Source organism: Narcine bancroftii, chromosome 10 (assembly GCF_036971445.1).
Source record: "Narcine bancroftii isolate sNarBan1 chromosome 10, sNarBan1.hap1, whole genome shotgun sequence".
NCBI classification, from domain to species: domain Eukaryota; kingdom Metazoa; phylum Chordata; class Chondrichthyes; order Torpediniformes; family Narcinidae; genus Narcine; species Narcine bancroftii.
Window position 1 is genome coordinate 22,411,017 of NC_091478.1, and position 20,381 is coordinate 22,431,397.

The window sequence follows — 20,381 nt, forward strand, 5'->3', positions numbered from 1 at the left end:
TAGCATGAAAATGTGTAGCTAGTACTTGGAAAGATAATGTAGAGATTAATATAGCACGTTGACATAATGAATTGAGAGCTTGTATCACTATGGAAAAAATACATGTAATTTGCATGATAATTATTCCTTTTATGTTAAAATGTGGTCTTCTTATTTGGAATATATGAATTTGGAAATACTTTGAAATATTGTATATATTCTCTTCTGTTTTAATATTTGGCTCCCCTTAAGGGATCTGGCTGAAGAGGTGGGAGGGTGGGGAGGGGCTTTTGTTTCTGTTGTTTTTATAAAATTGGGGTTTTTTTTTGTTATTTGATTGTATACTGTTCAAAAATCTTTTAAAGTTTAAAAAAATTGCACAGGTTGAAGCAGCTCCAAAAAATTTGCCATTCCTTATAAAGCAGAGAGGGCATTCAGCTCATTCAAGTGGCTCCTGCTTTAAGAAGGTGCTCCGTATCCAAGTGGTTCTTGGCTGATCAACAGGCAGGGGTAACCTGCGTCGCCTGTTAACTTTAAGATGGTGCAGAAAAAGTTTATTCAGCAATGTTGAGGGCCAAAGTTCAGTTGAAGGGAGTGGCTCTTAGCCAAACAAAAGCAAAAGTCACAATTTGGGTGGAGTAAAAATGTCTGAACATCAAAGGGCCATTGTCACATTGGCTAAATAATCAGAGATTCAATAAACAAATCACACCAATACACACAGTGTTCACCTAGAACACAGATCATAGAACATAAAATATTACAGCACAGTACAAGCCCTTCAGCCCACATTGTTGTGTTGACCTAGATACACCAAAAAAACTCAGCAAAAAACTAATCCCTTCCTACCTCATAACCAACCCTCTATTTTTCTTTAAATCCATGATCCTGTCTAAGAGTCTCTTAAATGCCCCTATAGTTCCAGCCTCCACCACCACTCCTGCAATGCACTCACTATTCTCTGAGCAAAGCACTTACCCCTGATGTCTCCCCTAAACTTTCCCCCCTTCACTTTGTACAGATGTCCTCTGGTGTTTGCTTCTCCCACCCTGGGAAAACAGTGCAGGCTATCTACCTTATCTATGCCTCTCCTAATCTTGTGGACCTCTATTAAATCTCCACTCATTCTTCTATGCTCCAAAGAGAAAACTCCCAGCTTTGCTAACCTCGCCTCGTAAGACTTGTTTTCCAAACCAGGCCACATTCTGGTAAATCTCCTCTGCACCCTCTCCATAGATTCCACATCCTTCCTGCAATGAGATAACCAGAACTCCAGTGTGGTCTCACCAGAGATTTATAGAGCTGCAATATCACTTCACAACTCCTGAACTTAATGAAGCCCAGCATATCATAGGCAGGTTAACTACTATCAACCTGAGTAGCAACCTTGAGAGATCTATGGATTTGGACCCCAAGGCCCTCTGCTCTTCCACACTGTTAAGTATCCTACTATTAACCATTACTCTATCTTCAAGTTTGACCCACCAAAATTCATCACTTCACACTAGGCTCCGATAGCTCAGTGGTTAGAGCACTGGTCTTGTAAAACCAGGGGTCGTGAGTTTGTTCCTCACTGGGACCTAATTTCTGTAAGGGGCACTGGACAACATGGCGACTGTCTTCCTTACGGTAGACAAAGTTAAAGAATTTCATGTATGCTGCATTTTAAATGTTTCCTTTATCTGGATTGAACTCCATCAACTACTTCTCTGCCTGACTTTATTCTCTAACTGGATGAGTCTCTTTAGAATAGGGGAGGAATTTTCCACAGTTTTTATTTCATCAGCTGGTCTGAATTTTATAAATGATGTCTAGAAGATTGAAAGTGAACCCTGCAGACAGCAAGGATTATCACATTTACATTGGGAGGGGGAGTTGACTACAAATCGCGGCGCTAAGCATCATTAACCAGAGATGTAAGAACGATTTTTTTTGAAAGAAGGATTTGTCCAAGTTTTCCTCTTTCCCAGGTAACTGGGGTGGCACCAGACAGCCTCACAGTCTTTGACTGAGAGTCAGGAGTGTTCCGACTATGCTGGTACTAGCTGGATGAATCAAACTTAGTCTTCCTGGGATGTCTGTATGCACAACCCATCTAATTACTTCTCCGCTTTGGTCTGCCAGCATCAGATCCCCACACATGAAAACTGATGACAAACACATTCTAGGGTGCTGGAGTCAGAGTTTTACAGTATGGAAGATAGGTCCTACTGTCCATATTGTCCACGCCAACCAACTTCACCTCCTAGGATAATCTCGTTTGCCTGCGTTAAAGTCCAGATCCCTCTAAACATTTCCTATCCATGTACCTGTCTCAACAGCCCTTTACCACTTCCTGCAGCAGGTCATTTCATACACCCACCACCCGCTGTGTGAGAAAAGGCGCCCCTCAAGACCCTTTTAAATCTATTATTCAGGCATCTGCTTAATTTTCAACATTCCTGATGAAGAGCTCAGGCCCAAAATGTCGACTGTCTTTTATTTCCTTTGGACGTTGCCTGACCTGCTGAGCTTGTCCAGCACTTTTCTGTACTGCCTCTACTAATTTTATTGATCACCTCCTAATAAAACTTTCCCCTCTCACCTTAAATCTGTACCCCTCATTTTGGACTCCCTTTCCCTGGGAAAAACACTGTGACCATTCCCCTTATCTACGCTGCTCACAATTTAATAAACCTCTACAGGCCTCCTCCACTCAGGCTCCCTGCTCCAGGAAGAAAAGTCCCAGCCTGTCCTTATAGAATAGAGAATATTACAACACAGTACAGGCCCTTCAACCCATGGCATGGTGCTAACCTATGTAAACCTGTTCCACGACCATAAATCTTTACTTTTCTCACATCCATGTGCCTATCTAAGAGTTTTTTTTAATGTCCCTTTTGATCCAGCCTCCACTACCCCCTCCAACAATGCATTCCAGGCACCCACTACTCTCTGTAGTAAAAACTTCCATCTAACATTTCCCTCTGAACTTTCCTCTACTCATCTTAAATAGATGTCCTCTGGTATTTGCTATTGGTGTACCAGGAATAAAAAAGCACTGGCTGTCCACCCTATCTCCGCCCCTCATATCGCAATAACTCAATCCTTCCAGTCCCAGCAACATTCCTGCTGAGCTGTGCATTTCTCCATAGCTGGGTGCCCAGAACTGCGCCTGATGTTTGGAGCATCTACCGTACCGCAGAGACAGTGCAGAAGGACCACAGGCTGGGCTAGTAGGTCCACTGGACTCTGAAGTGATGGACCCCGTGTAACAGCCTCTCAAAGCTTCACAAGGTTTAAGGAGGAAATTCATGTGGCATCAGTGCATTGTAAGAGAACACATCGAGTTGACAGTTCAACTCGCAGGGAGAGACGTACTGATTGCATTTCCTGTGCACACATTATGAATAAAGTCTGTTTTTGAAATTTAAAACATTTCTATGCAAGAGTTCTTCTGGCTTATGTATTGTAAGCAGCAGTGTAAATATTATAATAATTACAAAGATTAACAAGAAGACCAACTGGTAATTATGAGGCACCGTTAACATAATGAACTATCCCAAGGTACTTCACAGAAATAGCATCAAATGAAAATGCACTAGAAACAGGAACAGTGTTCCGTCATGGAGAATGACACTTGCCCTGACATGCAGTAGACTAGGCTAACGTTTAACTTCTAAAAACATATCTGAATGGCATTAAAAAAATAATTGCAGTGCAGGGGAGCAGTCTCGCTGAGAACCATATGCATCACTTCTCCCTATAAAACAAGCTGAGGAACTGAGCCAGTCCCGCAGTATCCATAGGAGGTAAAGATATATTAACGTATCTTCAAGGTACAAGCAAAAGCAGGCTTCAGAAAAAGGCTGGGGGAGAAGGAAAGAAAGGGCATGGGGAGGAGCACAGGCCAAAGGGGCAGAAGGTGATGTGGTCGTGGATAAGAGGACAAGAGAAACAGGAATAGGGGAAGGGTTAATGGAAACCGGAGATGCCAATGCCATCTATTTGGAGGGTTCCAGAACTAAATACGAGGTGTTGTTCCTCCAATTTGCGGGTGAGTTCCTCCAGCATTTCTGTGTTTTTACTACAATAACAGCCTCTGCAGATCTTGTGTTTCATGCCTTTCCCTATAAGATTAGGTCAATCCCACCAGTACCCCTTTGTCAGAGTTACAAGCTGCTCAATTATCACAGGGCTCTTTCTCAATCTCGCAAGTGTCACACACGTCCCCATTTAATAAAACCCTACACGATGACCCAACAAGGCAAGTTCTGGACTTCATTCATCTTAGGATGCTGGGTGGGCAGAAAGCACCCCTTCGCTCCCTCCCTCCATGGGGCAGTTCCACTGTGGACACTGGAGTGGGTCCACACTCAAATCGATTGGTCTGCATCACATCAAGAAACCCCCACAAGAGATTCTTGAATTCTCCGCAGATTTTCTGGACCAGATTTTGTTTTTATTTTTTAAAACAATTATATGTGAAGTCATTGAACTCTGCAATTGTAGAATGCCGGGAAGGGAATCATTTTAGCAGCTTGAACGAACAACAAGAAACATCTTCTTCACCCCTTCCCTTCCCTCTCTGATCAGAGTAACCCTCCCCCCAATCCCTTCTACCCTCTCACACTCAATTGTTAGCCTATGCTCTTCCCCTTCCTCCCTGCTCTCCTCCCCCCACCACCTTTTTATTCAGAGGCCTGTCTGTTTTTTGCTTGTACCTTGACAAAGGGCCCAAGCCTGAAAAGTTGGTCATTCTATACATCCTGTTGATGCTGCGCGACCTGCTACTTTCCCCAGGATATTTGTGTACCAGCATCTGCAGACATTCTTGTTTAACTCTAAGAAGTTGTAGTGGGGCTAGGCAGGTGGACGAAATCCGTGGAGAGACTCTGACTTATGAAAGGGCCCCATCCCGAAACATTGACTGTCCATTTCTCTCCATGGGAGCTTCCTGATCCACTGTTGTACATATTTTGCTCAAGATTCCAGCATCTGCAGTTCTTGCGTTTCTCCAATTATAACCGTTCAATGGTTTTCTTGTGAATGAGAGGACTGATGTCAGGGCACCTCCCTCAATTATTTCACTCCAATTAATTTGGGCAATTTTGTAACTTCAAAAGAGAAAGTAAAAGGTAAAAGGAAATTTGTCTGGAATCTTCAAACCCAACAAGAAATCCACAGAAGGGCAAAGAAACTGAAAATTCAACCGATACCCTCTGAGAGGAAAGCCCTGCAAAAGTTGGTGGATGCAGCCGAGGACATCACAGGCAAAACCCTCCCCCACCATTGAGAACCACTACAGGGAACGCTGCCGTCGGAGAGCAGCAGCAAACATCAAGATACCACACCATCCAGCACATGTTCTGTTCTCACTGCTACCAGCTTCAAGGAACAGCTGCTACCCCTCCTGGACAACAAACTCAATCAGAGACTCATTTAAGGATTCTTACTTTGTACATTATTTATTACTGAATATTTATTTTCTGTATTGCATGGTTAGTTTGTTTACATTTACTTCTTTGTTTACATTCTTCTCTTGTATATTTTTTGAGTACAGTTTTTTTTATACTACCAATAAATAGAAATTCTGCCTCGCCCACAGGTAAAAGAATTTCAGGGTTGTCTGTGATGGCAATGTATGCACTCTGACAACAATTCTGAACTTTGAACTAATGGCTGCACTGGAGAGATAAATAAGATTCACGCATCACAGAAATGTTACTGAAAAACACAGCAGATTACCATCAGACCCCATAACTTGTCAGAGTATTAAAATATAAATGATTCTAACTGGACCAATACTCTCCTGTCAAGAACAGAGAGCATTGAAAACATGCAGCAGCATTGGTTCGGAGGGAAACAGTTCATGTTTCTGGGTCTCTGACTCTTTAACCTATTCATTCCTCTCTCTCTCTCTCTCTCCACAGAAGCTGCCTGACCTGCTGAGTGTTTCCAGCCTTACTTACCTACTTTCATTTCAGGATTTGCAGCCTTCCCCCACAACCCCACTCTCTGCCTCTCCCATCAACTCTCAAAATAACATCATTGTGTTTAATTCCATTGTTCATTTATTTTAAAAAAATCTGGGTCACTCTCTCTCTCTGCTGATTGAAATGAAAAACAATGACTTACAAGGAAGCACAAGCAAGATTGAAAATGTGTGTGTGTGTAAGAGAGAGAGAGAAAGCTAATGCCTTGTTAGAGATAGACAAAGATAGATAATAAATATTCCAGCAAGAAAAAAACTAGATCATTAAGTAGAATGGAGAAAACAGTCGGGAAAGGTATTGCTCTAGGTAGATAATTCTGCCCTTGCACAAAAAAAATCACGACGGACGCCTTAAAATAGCACACCATTGGCTTTTCAGCTGAATATGGGAACAACCAAGTTTGATTCGCTGCAAGAAAATAAGGAGCGATTCTAAACAAAACAAAGATCAGCCGGTCATGGGTCATTCGAATCGTTCTGAAAAGAAAATATGAAAGTTCGGCTCAGAGGGTGCAAGGTCTCCGGTTGGATGACCTAGGGTAGGTCAAAGTATCGGATCAGCAAGTGCAGGTGTCGGAGGAGCTTGGGGGTGGGGTTGCACAGAGAGAGAGATGTCGGCACCCGAAGGAAAGCGAGCTCCCCCTAAACCAGGGGTTCCTAAGCTGGGGTACATGTACCCCCAGTGGTACATTGTGCCCCAGTGTAGCCCAGTGGTACAGTGGTTAGGGGTTCCTAATCTGGGGTACATGTACCCCCAGTGGTACATTTGCACTTTTTGTGGGGGGGGGGGTGTACGTTGGGTCTGAGAGAATAATAGTGTTGTACAATACATGGTGTTGTCAGCTGCAGTCAGATGGCACAATGTCGTGATCCTTAATTTGTGGGGCTACACGGGAACCTACAAAAAAGCCCAAGGGGTTACACAGAGGACCAAGAAGGTTGGGAACCCCTGCCCTAAAATGAGGCGAGCCAAAAGAACGGGCACCTGCGGCGTGTGCCGACAAGAACCAAGAGTGTGTGTCATTCCAACGCAGGCAGCGAGATGCCGGCGCACTGGGGTTGCTGTCACCGCTCGACAGTGTGGCTCTGGCCCCCGATGCACGGACTTACCTGACGGGTTTAATTTCCCCCGGCAGATCCTTTCCCAGTGAAACCTTGCTCGGGGGCCACGGGAGACCCGAGCCCCGCTGCCTGCCAAGAAAAGGCGACGATGCCCGCGGGCGTCCGGGGGAATAAACTTGGCTCGTCTTGTTTGGACGCGCAAACTCCGGCGGCTTCGCTGCGATCCCTTTCCCGCTGCGCCTCGCTGGGAGCCTCAAGCCGGGGCGAAGGGCTGGAATCCGTTCCCTCCCGTCAGTGGGACCTCCCGGGGGGTCGCTTGGCCGCAGTTTGCAAAGCTCGAAGAGTGTGCTGTCCGATTCTGGTCTGTGATCGCCGCAGCAGGAGGCTTGGGTTGGAGGCGTTTCCTACACCTCCCCGCGTTAGAGGTGACATCAGCCAAGGCGGTGCTTTCTGCACGCACACGCGGGCTGGAACCCGAGGCCGTTCAGCCCATCGCGCCAGCGCTTGGCAAGTGCCCGTGAGTGGCCCTTGTTTCTTCCATTCCCCTCCACGTGCATCCAGTTCCTTTCGTGAAAGCTGCAAAGCAAAAGACTGCATGGGGCTGGAGGTGTGCAATAACGCCGGGGGGGGGGGGGGAATCTTAAGCACGATGGGCTGAAGACCCCCCCCCCCACCACGTCCAGAACGCGGTTGAAATCTGGCTGAGAATGTGCACTTACTCCAAGAATGCAGACACTATTTGTTGCTCTAACCTCACCACTGTCCGATTAAACATTTCCACTTATTTAATTACACTGAACAAGAAGATCTTGCTTCCTGAATACTTTGGGGTGTGTTTTATGGATTTTGGGAAGCTGATCACAAAAATCACCTTAAAATTTTCCTATTATGTACATTTTTTTGGATATAACCTATTTTTATGATTTCCTGTCATGTTTTAAGTCTACTTCAAGCATGCAAAACTACAAAGGGCAACAGGTCATTGAAAATTTATTTTCCACATTCGCACTTCGACTTCTTCCCAGCTGATTTTGGTGCAGTCGGTGGCAAACCTGGCGAAAGGTTTCACCATGACGTTGCGACCCTGGAAAAGCAGTATCAGAGCAACTGGAACCCATCAATGCTGGCCGAACATTGGTGGATACTGACAAGAGAGGCATCAGATGCTGAGTACAAATGAAAATCAGTGGCAAAATATTTTTAGTCAGTTGGACTGATGCAATGTGTCAGCATCATTGTGTGATTAAACATCCTAAAATCAGTAAAAGTTAATATAATGTTTCTCCAAACTTCTTACATGATACAGAAAATTGGAAATTATCTTTGTTCAGCTTGAAGTTGTCTATCATAATCCCCAATTTGTTTTCAGAAAGCAAACTTTTTTAAAAAAATTTTCAAGTGTTATTTAATGTCTCCTAGAGACTAGCCACAGATCAGATTTTTTAAATCTAAGAAACCTTGCTTGAAACAGAGCAGTTCTGAACACGAATCCTTCCAAAATATGACCATTTGAGTAAATATCCAGATAAATAAGCGTTACCTTTCACCTCACAAACTCCTGTCCCTCTGTGATCCTTCCCTCTTTTTGTACTCCCATAACATTTAGGTATCACCAAGATGAGCACTTAAATTGCCAAGCGAGAGAGTAAGTGCTGGTAAATGGGATTGGTTAAGGTTAGGGTCAGCATGGAAATGATTGGCTGAAAGGCCCATTTCTATTGCTCTATGAAGAATCAGGTCAGGAAACGAGAAAGGAGCAGAGTTAATAATACAAGCAGATAACCACCTGTCATGATGTCACTTTCTTTGACTAATGTCAGGGACTTTCCAATTGCTCTCAGAATATTCTGGTTCCTCTCTCTCCACTGATGCTGCCTGACCTGCTGAGTATCCCTTTTACACTTTGGTTTAATCAGCTGAACATAAAAAAATAGAAACAAGTGTAGGCCATACGGCCTGTCAAGTCTTCGCCGCCATTCAACAAGATCATGGCTGATCTCCACCTCCCTGCCTTTTCCCTATATCCCTTAATTCCCCTACTATGTAAAAATTTCTCCAACCTATTCTTAAATTTATTTACTGAGGTCACCTCCACTACTTCAATGGGCAGTGAACTCCACAGATTCACCACCTTCAATGTCAGGGCAGATCAGGAGCACTAAAGGACGTTTCTGCATCACCTTCACCATTCTGAAAAGAGAGCAAAGCCAATGTGTGTGTGTGTGTGTGTGTGTGTGTGTGTGTGTGTGTGTGCGTCCAACATCTTCTAACCATGCTGCCCTAACTGAGCTATACACACAGAATAAGGAGTTGAGGAGAATGAGAAGAGAAAGAGACCAAGACTATTGAGGGAATGAGATGGCTGGGTTGGGGAGAGGGGGGGGGGCAGAAATAGAAGTGGGGGGAATTAAACCCTAGCAGAAAAAAAAGTCTGAGAATCCTTTGAATAAAATAAAATCGACCCCGATTTGAATCCAGCACTGTGTGTAAGGGGTTTGTACATTCCTCATTGTGTCTGCATGGGTTTCCTCTGCGTGTTCTGGTTTCAAGCCCCCCTCCCCCTCCAAAAAACATTTGGGAATTGTAGTTCATCAGTGTATTTGGGCCCATGGGCCAGAATGGCCTGGTACTGTGAATATAGGTCTAAAATTTAAAATTTGCTGGTTAAATCATGACTTGCGTGTTTCTGTGGAGCAGTTGTACAAAAGAAACAAATATTTGAGGCTAGCCAAATTTGAGAAGAATTCCATTTCAACTAAAAGTTCAGCCCATTGCAAGTTAATTAAAGAACATATTTCATATTTGATGCTACCCCCTCGTAGCAGCTGTCAGACACTGAAGATCATGTCCACTGTATCACTTGCTGGATAGAATCCGCGTTTCAATTTGAGAGCATTTACCACCATCTCCAGTGAACCAGCACGTTCAAAGCTTCCTTTTTTTAAATTGTCATATAATATGAAAAATGTAATATGCCAACTTTTGCCAGGTCTAAGCAAGAGTAGCACCTGGTACTCCTAACAGCAGAATCAAAATCAGAATTTATTGTCATGAACATGTCACAAAATTCATTGTTTTGCAGCAACTTCACAGTGCAAAACTGCTACAAATTACATTTCAAAAAGAAGAGAAAATGAGGTAGCGTCTGTGGTTCAATGTCAATTCACAAATCTGATAGCAGAGAAGAAGAAGCTGTTTCTGCATCTTTAGGCTCCTGTACCTCCTTCCTGATGTTGAGGGTCCTTGATGATAGAGGCTGCTTGCTTGAAATACTGTCTCTTGTAGATGTTGTTAATGAAGTGAAGACTAATGCCCATGGTGGCACTGACCAAGTTCACAACTCTCGGTAGTCTTTTCCGTTTCTGTGCATTAGCACGTTCTGACCAGAGAGTGATGCATCCAGCCAGAATGCTCTCTGCGGTTCACCTGTAGAAGTTTGCAAGATGTTTCAGGGGCATAACAAATCTCCTCCAACACCTTACGAAGTATAGCTGCTGGCGAGCCTTCTTCATGATTGTGTCAACATGGAGGCCCCAAGACAGATCTTCACAGATGTTGTCACTCAGAAATTTGAAGTTCTTCACTTCCCTTTCTCGATAGAAGAGAATCCCTTCAGAGACATTCATTTTGAATAATGACAAGCTGAAGCCCAGCATTCAGCTTATGATCTCCCAGGTGACATTGATATCTGTCCTCCCATACAATTCAGAGACATGTGCTACCTAGATCAGGCATTAGGGGATATCCACCAACAGATGCTCCACAAAATCCTCTAGGTCTACAGAAACAATAAAAAAAACAAGGCCAATGTCCTGTCCCAGAGCACTGAGCACTGAGGCATCCCACTCTAAGTTCTTCATGACAAGAGATTACCAAGAGGGTAGAGCATACACTTCCAAGGACCTGCTCGCTGCCATGTAACAATCCCTGGGCCTGCAGCTGACCACAATGGAGAAAGAGGTCCCAGCTCTGTGAATTGTTTTGTGTCAGGAACTTGCTCAACAAGGAGGCCCCCCCCCCCAAAGACCCACAGTACCCACCAGGTAGCCCTGCCTAGCATCTAGCCTCATCATTCTGATCAGATGAGAAGGGAAGGGGGTCATTCATCATCCTGAGTGACTGCGCAATGAAGATGATCTAGAAACAGAAATAGGCAGGGATGGGGGGGGGGGGGGGGGGCAGCCTTAATGTTTCAACATAATGTGATACATTGTCCATTTCTCTGTCCTGGCTCCATTACTGAGTATTACCACCATCCGGAGGATTTTACTTTTGGACAAGAAGGGTCACATGGACGATTCCGGGAATGGAGAGCCAGTGTTATAGGGAGAGATTGGGTAAGATGGGTCTTTTCTCCCTGGAGTGTAGGAGGATGAGGGGGTGACCTTACGGAGAATTATAAAATCAGGAGAGGGAATGGTTAAAATGAATGCTCACAGTCTTTTTCCCAGGGTAGATGATTCTTGAACTAGAGGGCAGATATTTAAAACGAGAGGGCAGAGATTTAAGAGGGCTCTGAAGGAGACTTTTATCATTTCAGAGGGTGGAATAAGCTGCCAGAGAAAATTGTACAATTATGATGTTCAAAGTGCATTTCAACAGATATACAAATGGAAAAGGTTTCGAGGAATATTAACTAAATGCAGGCAAATCAGCTAGCCCACAATGCCAACATGGTCATTCCAAGTGATTCTGCAGAATCCTGCAGAAAGCAGAAACCTCAGGGTTGGGGAACAGAGCTCACATGATTTATCACAGGGACTTGAAAATATTCTGATGTAGTTCACTGAGATTAATCTCACAGAAAATCCAGACAGTTGAGTAAATCTCACTGGAACAGCAGTTTCAATATGATTGACTAACCAAAAATAATTAGTCAAACCAGAAATCTAGCACTTGGATTGAACCATTTTACACATTGAGTCACTGGAGCCAAACATCCTGGAGAGTGTAAGGAATACATTGGTGTGAAATAGCTACATAATATAAGCATTTTTTTTAAAATGAGTTTATAGAAGATCAGATTCAGATTTATTGTCCAAGTGCATACATAACATCACATACAAACCCTGAGGTTCTTTTTCCAGTGGGGGAGGCAGGATTACCACTTATTGGTCAAGCAAAAAAAACTGTACTCAATGTACACATGTGAACAAATAAAGAAATGTAAACAAACTGACTGTGCAATAATATTTAGAGAGGAAAAAAAATCAATAAAGTACAAAAGAGTCCTTAAATTAGTCTCTGATTGAATTTGTTGTTGAGGAGTCTGATGGTGGAGGGGGAGCAGCTGTTCCTGAACCCAGTAGTGCGAGCCTTTTGCCAACTATACCTCTTTCCAAATGTACAACAATCATATGATTTGAACAAGTTCAAATGTCAAGAAGTATTGGGATCCTGAGTGGAAAATTGGAATCACTCAATGGTCAGGCACCCCTCAGCTAATATTTCAATCTGCTTCAAAACTGGGAGATTAGATGTGAAATAATCCCAGAGCCAGGGGAAAGGTAGGAGCCAAGGAATGAAGCCAGGAATTGAGAAAAAGGTAATTGACCTGGGATAGCAATACCAATTTCATCCTACACAAAAGCTGCTCGACCTGCTCAGTAATATAAGGATTTTCTCTTTTACTTTCAGGATGCCTGCATCTGGTGTTTTGATCTGGAACATGAGAGAGGTGATGTGTTACAGGGTGGAAGAAAGAAAGGATTAAATGATGAAGGTACCAGTGGCACATAGCAGATCATAGGTGATAACAAGGAATGTATCGGAGCAAAAGATGGGTCCAGTGAAGCTATGAACAGTAGAAAAGGTGAAAGTAAAAATGATGCCTTGATGACGGGCTCAATCCCTAAACGTTGGTTATGTATCTTTATCTTTGCTGATCTGCTGAGATTCTCCAGCATTGTGTTTAACTTCAATCACAGTGTCTGCAGACTTTTGTGTTGTACCCCAGAAGAGGTGAAATATGATTGCTGTTATTCATGCATTTATTGTGCATGTTACAAGCTGCTTTGAGATTCTAATCAAAATGTGGTCATTAAAACATTGCACAATATATTTTCACTCTGTATTGAGTGAGATTGAACTCATATCGAGCTGAGGCAAACAATAAAATCTGAAGGTGTGGGTGTCACAAAAGTGGTGGAGAAACTCGGCAGGCCATAGGAAGTAAAAGGTAGTTAATGTTTCAGGCCTGATCCCTTCTTCAGGAGGGCAAAAAAGAAAGCAGGCAGATGCCAGAATAAAAAGGTGGTGGGGGTAGGGCAGGGGGAGGAGAGGAAAGGTGGAGGAGCAACAGGCAAGAGGTAACTGGTGGATCCAGGTGGTAGGGTAGAAGAGAATGAAGCTGAGAAGTGATAGGTGAAGAAGGGTAGCCCTCTGGTGGGAGAAGGGAGGGGGAGCTGGAGAAAAGGAAACGGGGTGAAGGAAGGAGAGAGTCACAGGGAGGGGGGGTTAACGGAAATTGGAGCAGTTGATGTTAGTGCTGTCCAGTTGGAGACTGCTAAGAAAGAATTCAAGTGTTGTTCCTCCTATTTGCGGGTGACCTCAGTTTGGCAGGACCTGCTAAGTGATGCACAGACAGCATGAATCCTCAATGAAGCTGGCTAGAAGATAATTGCACTTGTGAGTGCTGGTATAATTACATAGAATTTACAGCACAGAAATAGACAATTCAGTAAAGCCATTCCTGGTCTGCGTTGATGTGCTGCATTCTCGCCTCCATTTTCAGCCCATTCCTTACTCACTCACTTTAATCCACCTCGCTCTTGCATGCATCAGTGCCTACGATATGATGAGTGCACCATTCTGCTTTGCCGTCGCAATCTCATATTTAAAAGTCACATTAAAGCCAACTAAGCCCATTTAGCGAGCAGGGTGCTTGGACCAAAATAGCCCAAGGAACTCAAATGAGGCACACCAGCACTACCACTAGTGGATTCATGCTATTAGGTTTCAGATTTATTGTCAGAGAAGATACATTCAAGATTCAATTTATTATCATTGTAATAAAGCAGTCATATTACATGAAATTCCTTTTTGCCTGCTGCAAGGCAGACAGATTTGCCACCGGCACGAATTACCTAAGTGCCCCTTACAGTTCTTACAGTCAATCAGAGAGAGTGAAGCAAAAGAGAGTCCCCAAGTGTCCACAGATTTGCCTCCAGCGCTTCTGCAGACACCACAGCCACACAGAGTCCAATCCAAACCAATGGCAACCCGAGCTACAGATCCAAACTTCCGACACACTCAGGAACCCTTCAGCACCTCCTCACATCTCAGTTCCAATACCTGGCACTGCTAGAGCCAGTCTCCAGCAGTCTGGAGCCCAGCGTGAACATCCTGACAGCAGTCTCCAGCAGCCCACAGCTTCCACGGGTTCCTCACCTCAAGTTGCCAGCAGCTCACTGCATGCGCTGGACCTCAGTCACCGAGCCCCCTCACTGGTCCGGAGCCGTGGTCACTGTCCTTGCGGGTCATCTACTCTGATTCTCCCTCTCAGGTGGTGCTTGATCTTCACATCCTCTGGTGCCCTGATCCAGTCCTCTGCTTCCCCAGAGCCTGCAGCCTCTCGTGGCTGCTACAGATTCCTGTTCGGAGCCGACGGCAGTTGACTGGGTAAAGTGACAGAGTATTAGAGACCAGCTTGCACACAAACATTTTAAAAAAACAGAATATTTGCAGGATTTTTGCAGAATGCTTTTTGCAGGGGGCAACAAAGTATTGACAACACCATGTAAATTTTGCAGGCAGAGGAGAACTATTTTGCTCTCAGAGAGAGAGAGTGTGAAACAGAGAGGAGTCACAGAAACCAGTTCCTGAAGGACAAGCTGGCAAACTTTGGAAGGCTGTCTAGTCAAAGCAGAAGACTAGTGATCTGAAAGGTGACCTGAAAGAAAGAGGATAATCTGGAGAACCCTGAAGAGGGTGAGTTTTGTCAGCAAGACTGATTGAAAAGGAATCAGTTGTGGATGTCCTGGAAAAGGAATCTCTCTGAAAACCAGCAAGAACCCTCCTGCGTGGTAATCATTTGCCTGTTAAGCACCAAAGACTGGTGAACTTTGTTAATGCTAACTTCTGTGCACGGTACAAGAATTGCCTACAACCAGTGAGATTGGACTGTGATCCAAATAACTTTTCTAATCTTAAATATACATTACACACCCCTGCGCTTAGTATTAGAGGGGGGGATTAAGTAGTTGGGTAGGTTAAGTAATAAGTTAAAGTTCAATTCTGTTTTCTTGTTCAAAAATAATTAAAAATTACTTTTGTTTCAGTAACCCTGTGTTGATGCATATCTAGTGCTGCTGGTTTTGGGGGTCCTCTGGACACCGTAACATTTTATGGGAGTTTGTCCGGGATCCCATGAGAGTACTGCATCCCTGCTCTCTCACTCCTTGGGGGTCTGCACCAGTGGCAGCACTGCCATTATAGCGGCTCTGTCAGCGCCACCATCTTAAATTGACATGACATCACACACAACCCTGAGATTCTTTTTCCTGCAGGTGATGCAGAATTACTACTTATTGGTAATGCAACAAAAAACTGTACACACATAAACAAGAAATATAAACTACTGACTGCACATTACAGAAAAGAAAAAAGTAAAGTGCAAAAGTAAGACCTTAAACGAGTCTCTGATTGAATTTGTTGTTTAGGAGTCCATTGGTGGAGGGGTAGCAAATGGTTCAAATCTTCTGGCACCTATACATCTTTTCTGACGGCAGCAGTGAGAACAGGGCACATGTTGGGTGGTGTGGATTCTCGATGATTGCTGCTGCTCCCTGATGGCAGGGAGAGTTTTGCCTGTGGGCTGCATCCACTACCTTTTGCAGGGCTTTATTACAGCCTGACTAAATTAAATGCGTATCTATAAATGTGGTCATTGGTATTTAAAATCAAAATAAATCAAGTCAAGCACTCAATGAGAGGAAATAAGGGTTTATGGACAGCAATGGCAAAAAAAACACATTTGCTTGGTTTAAACTGCTGGTTGATAAGATGGAGATGTATCGAACGTGGACTATCTGGTACTCTTATCTGTATTGGACGGTTACCTATCAATCCAAAGCTTGCATCAACATTCAGGTTATGAAGTTCAGAAAAGTAATCTTCACCAAATTACTATCTATTTTCTGTTTTTAAAAAAGTGTTTGTTGGCAGGTTCCTATTTTGTCAGTTGATATTTGAGATAAACAGATGCAAAACAGTTCTGTCTTTCCCATGAGTTTTATACATTAAATGCAAGACTGTCCAGATGTTTGCTGTTATTTGTAGCACTGTAAACTGTGAACATGGCCATCAGATAAGGGAAATTTTGAGAGAGCAAAGAATGTGATTTAATTTTACTTGGCTTCAGTTTTATCAGAAAAATGTAATTAGATGATGTATTAATAGATTCATTTAATAGTTATGTGGAACAAATGACCAATAAGATGAAAGATAATTAAATACACAAGGGTACCATAAATGAACTCAATGCAGTATTAATGATGGTGTCTAATTCTACAAGAATATCCTATGCTTAAAAGATAATGAAACAAAGTTGCCATCAGCCAGTTTGTTTCTGAAGGAGCCAGGAAATCATTAGGAAGAGATCACATGACCCACTCTATGCAGATGCTGACCCTTGAAAAACTACCCAGACTTGTTCCTTTGTTCTTTCTTGTAGTACGCAAGTCTGATGGTGGGACTGCAGGGCTTGAGTTATCGGGAAAGGTTGGGTAGAGGTGGATCATTGAACATAGGAGGAAGAAGGGTTTTATGGGTTTATAAAGTCATAAATGAATGCTCACAGTCTTTTTTTAATCAGGGTAGACGATTCCAGAACTAGAGGGCATTAGTTTAAGGTGAGAGGGTGGTCTGAATCTGGAACAAGCTGCCAGAGGAAGCTATAGAAGTAGGTACATACAATACTCAAAAGACATTTGGGCAGATGCAGAAATAGGAAGGGTTTAGAAGGATATGGAGTAAATGGGTCCAGCCTAGAACATCAATTTGGTTGTCATGGAGGAGTTGGGCCAAAGGGCCTGTTCCATTTTGACTTTACTACAACTCTTACACTTCAACCTGCTTTCAACCCCCCTTCAAGCAGAGCATTCGAACATACAGTACCAAAAAAATTAAAAAAATTATCCCAGTATAGTTCCATTACTGATTACTTTAAAACTCTGTCTGCTCTATAACCTAGCTTCTCACCAGTAGAAACTTTCTCCTTATATACTTAGCTAAAGATTTGGAATCATTTTAGAGCAAAAGAAAATCTGAAGTCTCGATAAAAGATTTCAGCTCAAAACATCAACCATTCTTTCTCTCCCACTGATGCTGTTCGACTTGCTGAGTTCCATCAACAGGTTGTGTTTGGCTTCAGATTCCAGCGTCTGCAGTCTCTTGTGTTTCTAGTAATACGGGCTACTTCTGACCAAAACTGGAATGGCTGAATTGAATGCCAAGGCCTGCAGCGCACCCCTGTGGAAGATGGGGTACAGTTCTTCAAGCTCATTTTGGTCATTAGAGACCATTGCATGGGATCAAATTCTGAGGGATAAAAATGAGCAAGCGGTTTTAAGTAATAAAAAGGGCAGAAAATAGTATATAAAAAAAAATACAAACAGTAGTAGAATTAGTTAACTGGAAGAAATCTTTCCTCCAATGTATGTGTTGGCAGATCAGCTCATTAACACAACAGCACCATCTTCTGGCAGGAATGAATCAATGGCATAACATAAATCCACAAAATTATTAATTTAGCCACAATGTGATTTATCTACAAGAAAATTAAACTTTAAAAGTTCCAAACAGCTTACCAAATCTCACTCCAATAGAAATTTTAATTTTTAAATTAAATTTAGAAAATACAGCTCATGTGCTCATGTCCCATAAGCCCATGCCAACTAATTACACCCAATTGACTTACAACCCCCATATGTTTTTTTTGAAGGGTGGGAGGAAACCGGAGCACCCAGAGGAAACCCACACAGACACGGAAAAAACATACAAACTCCTTACAGACAGCACTGGATAATTAACTTAAAAAGCGGTCCTAATCCAGAGACCATTTTGTGGAAGACGTGCATTTTCCCCATTTTGGGTGTGAGTCATTGGCTGAAGGAAAATGGAATGCCCATCCCCAATTGCCCTTCTGTGTCTTCTCCAGTGTCCTTTGTGTTGATTAGATTTATTGTCATTGGAATGCCCATCCCCAATTGCCCTTCTGTGTCTTCTCCAGTGTCCTTTGTGTTGATTAGATTTATTGTCATTGTGACAGTATATAGAGGTGTTTGGGAGATAAATTGGGAAAGGTTTGTTAGAGCAGGTCACACACAAAACACTTTAAAACACAGAATTTTTGCAGGAGCTTTTGCAAGGGTGCTCAGACTCATGATGGACTGTTATTTACAAAAGGCAACAAATGTAACAGGCAGTAGAATCTTTGTCTGGAAAAGAGCATTTACTGTCTGGAAGGTCATGTGATCTTTGCAGTCAGAGAGGAGAAAAAAAGACAGGTTTTGCTCTCAGGGTTGGAGGGAGTGAGAGAAAGACACACACACACACACACACACACACACACACACACACACAGCTTTGGAAGACGGCCTGGTCAAAAGGAGAGGGCTGGCTGTCTGGTGTTTTCCCTTGGAATAGGAGAAACAGAAAGGAACTCTGTGGTGACCTGAAACAAGAAAAACTCTGTCTGGAAACCAGCAAGAACCCTTCTGAGTGTTAATCATTTACCTGTTAAGCACCAAAACCTGGTGAACTTTATTAATGTTAACTTCTGTGCACAGAACAAGAATTGCCTGCAACCAATGAAATTAGACTGTGAACCAAAGAACTTTGCTGAACTTGCACACACATGCACTTAGCATTAGAGGGGGCATTAAGTGAGTCAATAGAGATAAGTTAAAGTTTGATTCTATTTTCATGTTGAAAGATAATTAAAAGCAACTTTTGTTAAAGTAACCCTTTGTCGTGGGGTGTATCTATTGCTGCTGGGATTTGGGGTCCTCTGGACTCATAACATCATACAAATACAAACTTCACTTTCTGTAACAAAATTAGGGATTAGAATTGTCATAAACAAGAAAGTTTGCAGGTGCTGTGATTGCAATGCAATACACAAATGTCCTGGAGAAACTCAGCAGGTCACGCAGCATCCACAAGGGTTGGGTAACCAATGTTTCAACCCTGGGCCTTTCATCAGGTATCGCTCAAAGAGTTCAAGATCCTCTTAACCCTCAACTTACCTCACTCCTCTCTGCCCTCTACCCCACTGACGCCTACAGAAACCCCTCTTCACCATCTCCTCTGCCTCTCCGAAATGAAACTCTATCCTCAGTAGAGACCTTCCCTTTGTTTCCCCCCCCCCCCCACCCCCACCAATACATAAAGATTTGAAGTGCTCAGGGCTGAAATGTGGCTTACTATTTCCCATGGATGTTGCATGACCTGCTGAGTTTCTTCAGCACTTTGGTGCATTGAAGAGAACCCTGGACCTCAGCCTCAAGCCTGTTGATTGGAAGTCAGTCATAGAGCCCAAGGGGAGTGAGTGAGGGGCGGAGGCTGTAATTGAACCAGCATGTGACTGGTCTCATACTCCTTTCAAAACTAGAGTGCCTGGGAGAACAAAACTTGCGTGATATTAGTCAGTGGTCAGAGAGAATAGGAGAAACAATGCTTCAATCACCAAGATTCACAACTTACAAAATTTAGTCAAGATCTTCTCTGGTGGAGTTCATTCCACAAAGAAACAAATCCCACTGAAAGTTGGAGACAGAAAACCCAAGATGGGTCAATATGGCATTTGTTCTGTTAAATCGCTTGCTTAGACGGCAGTTAACTAAACATGCTGTGTTGAGCTTGGTTTGCCTCTAGGCATTGCATAATGAGGTCACAAGCATTATGACATCGGGTGGAGTATTTTTAAAAAAAATCTAGAACTTGCAAGTCACCCATCAGAAGATTTGTCTCTCAGACATCTGAAGTGCTTAATTAATGAAGGGGTTGTGGGAGTACGCCATTAGACAAGCGAACCGGCCCCGCTTGTCACGCACGCGGCGGGGCAGCTGGCCAAAATGGCACCGTCAGGGGTTTCCTCCCAACCTCGGCACTGGGCTCAGAAGCCTAAGCTTGGGGACCCACATGAAGCCCCGGTGACGTCGGGGGGGCCCTCCAGCGTGGTTCTCAGCCAGGTCCTGGCTGGGAGTATAAGATCGGCCAAGCACCCTGCAATAAAGCGGTCTTTGCTCACTGAACTCAACCCGTCTGGTTGTGCGATCCTTCAGTTAGCAGTGTAGCCGCCACTACAATTGGTGACCCCGACAGGTTCAAACATCTTTGAACCCAACATGATCAACGCTATAGC

The 20,381-nt window shown here is 43.4% G+C and overlaps 1 protein-coding gene across 9 annotated transcripts in view; it reads right to left on the reverse strand.

Moving 5' to 3' along the window:
• Positions 1-19,900, reverse strand: part of LOC138744272 (semaphorin-4G-like) — a 151,868-nt gene extending 131,968 nt beyond the window's left edge. For 5 of the 9 annotated variants that reach the window (XR_011345419.1, XR_011345420.1, XR_011345418.1 and 2 more), the window contains exons 1-2: positions 19,721-19,900; positions 14,405-14,631 (exon numbers count right to left, since the gene is read on the reverse strand). The gene's annotated coding sequence lies outside the window, so the exon portion shown is untranslated. Of the gene's footprint in view, positions 1-7,063; positions 7,155-14,404; positions 14,632-19,720 lie in introns of those variants that run through there. The other 4 variants (XM_069900114.1, XM_069900113.1, XM_069900117.1 and 1 more) reach the window with 3 other exon arrangements.
• Between the last annotated feature and the right edge of the window lie 481 nt (positions 19,901-20,381).